The sequence below is a fragment of the Electrophorus electricus genome, chromosome 1, assembly GCF_041902795.1.
Source record: "Electrophorus electricus isolate QZ-2024a chromosome 1, ASM4190279v1, whole genome shotgun sequence".
NCBI classification, from domain to species: domain Eukaryota; kingdom Metazoa; phylum Chordata; class Actinopteri; order Gymnotiformes; family Gymnotidae; genus Electrophorus; species Electrophorus electricus.
The window spans coordinates 13,447,269-13,449,533 of record NC_137497.1 but is presented as its reverse complement, the minus strand read 5'-3'; the positions used below and the strand labels follow the sequence as shown (position 1 = coordinate 13,449,533).

At 37.9% G+C, this 2,265-nt stretch overlaps 1 long non-coding RNA gene across 1 annotated transcript; it reads right to left on the bottom strand.

Moving 5' to 3' along the window:
* On the bottom strand, positions 1–2,056 carry LOC145657108 (uncharacterized). The gene is made up of 3 exons (XR_014122958.1): positions 1,990–2,056; positions 1,288–1,365; positions 1–178 (listed from the first exon to the last, which is right to left on the bottom strand). It is a non-coding gene; the product is annotated as an uncharacterized LOC145657108 (long non-coding RNA).
* Positions 2,057–2,265: the final 209 nt, after the last annotated feature.

Sequence of the window (2,265 nt, the reverse complement as noted above, 5' to 3'; positions counted from 1 at the left end):
AAACCTGTAGAGATTTGGATATATGCACCTCTGCCTCTCCCAGTACTGGAGGGGACCCTGTGTTCTGCTTTTCTTCAGTTCTGCCAGGTCTGCACTTCAACTGTGGCATCAGCAGTGACATTGTGTGTTCTTCTGGCCTCCATGAATGTGGCATCAAAATCACACCACAGTTTGTTTCCTGAGAAGCAAAACCAGATAATATGAATGAGGTCATAACTCTGAAATTGACTTTAATCCAATGCAAAAATATTAACCAGGTCTTTCAGCTACAGCATCTTGTGATGTTGAAGCTGCAGCTGGTATTGAATGTGACTGTCTAGACCCTATTACATTGGTACATTCAAAGGTGAGTTGTTTTATTCCTTTATCTGCCTTTTTTGGGCTAAAGGATCCAAGTGATTTGTATCTTGGGTCTAGTAGCATTGCCAGTGATATAATGCTCATGCTGTGTGGAGCTTTTCCCTAAGGAGCCTGATGAGGTCTCTCCCAGTTCACTAGCTACTGGGACCGTTGCCTTTGCTGCCTCTTCCTGGAGCATCTTTTCCACCATTTTCAATAATAACACCACTTTGGAGCCAGATACCTTTTTCTCCTCTGACAGCACCACAGTGGCCGTGTGAAAAGGAGACAGTATAGACAGGAGCTCACAAACATTATTGTACTCATCAGAGGTCAGCGCAGGAATACCAGTTTGTAAGCCTGCCAATGCTTACAGGCTCCCTGAGTTCTACTAATCGCTCCAGCATTTGAAAGCTGCTGTACCACCTTGTTTCAACCTCCTGAATCAGTTTCTTTTTTGGTTTTCCCATATGCTCTTGAACAAGGTCCAGCTTCTCCTTTAACAATAAAAACCTAAACGTTACATATGTAGCAATATAAAACAATGTGTAAACAAATGTGAAAATAATGTTACTAACTTTGACAGTTGTGCTGCTTCTAAAATAGCCCACCAGCTTCCTTGCCTTTGTAGGAATGGCAGACAGCACTGGGGTTAGTTCAAGAGCTTTTTTAACAACTATTTTCAGGGTGTAAGCAATGCAGAAGGCATGATGCAGCTTCAGCTGTTTACCACAGGCAATCATATCAGATGCGCCATCAGTAACTAGACATGTTACTTTGGATTTTATTTCCCATTCTTCCATAAGAGAGGATTTCACACAGGCCAAATTTTCAGCTGTGTGCGCCTGTGGGAATTTCACTACACCGAGTAATGTGGACTTCAGTCATGTGTTGTCATCTATAAAATGGCAGGTCACAGCCAAGTAGTTTGTCTGCTGTCACACTCACTGCAGGAACTTTCTGGACCTCAACTTTGGTCTTCTCTTTCTCTTGTTGATATTTGGTCTCAACCATGGCCTTTGCGGTCTAAAGGGAAGGAAGAAAATATTATTTTTTTAATACTACTCTCATAATTTATCCATGTCACCACACATACTTTCCTAGTTGGGAAAATATAGATTGGATCAAATTTTGCTACTAAATCCCTGAAGCCTTTATCCTCAACTGTGCTAAATGGCTGTGTGTCTCTAACAATCATGAAGACCAAAGCCTCATCCAGCTCTTCCTTTCTGGTCACTGCTTTGTAAAGATTAGATTACACTTTGTCATTTTTACACTTTGTAATCCAATCCAAACTGCAAATAACATGTAAGGTGCAGAGAATAATGCAGTATATAAATATATATATACACAGTATATACACATTATATTTTATATATATATATATATATATATATATATATATATATATATATATATATATATATATATATATATATATATATATATATGCATATTAATGTTAACAGTGAATAAAATTAAATTAGGTTATGGTTTAATTACAGTATTTGCATGTCAGAAGTCATTACATGAACATGTGCACATGTTTTGTTTTTATTTTTTGATGTGTGTGATGAATGTAGCATCGTGGTCAATGTCATTATTATCATGGTTGATTAACAAATATGAAAATTGGAAACCCATACCCACCTTGGCTGGATCCAACTCTATCCCCCTCATTATACATGACAAGTACAATAACACAGATGACATGTTGTTGTTGTATCCCAGTGGTTTGGAATGGAAAAAAAAAATGCCTTGTGAATATTATAGTAGTAACACATTTCATTATTTACAGGCATATTATGTGCAATACCTTATTTGTAGAGATCTGCTCAAAGTGTTTCCATACAGGGGAAACCCTTTTCCTTTTAGCAGGCTCCATGAAAACAAGCTCATCAATGTCACAGGCAAATTGACAGAACA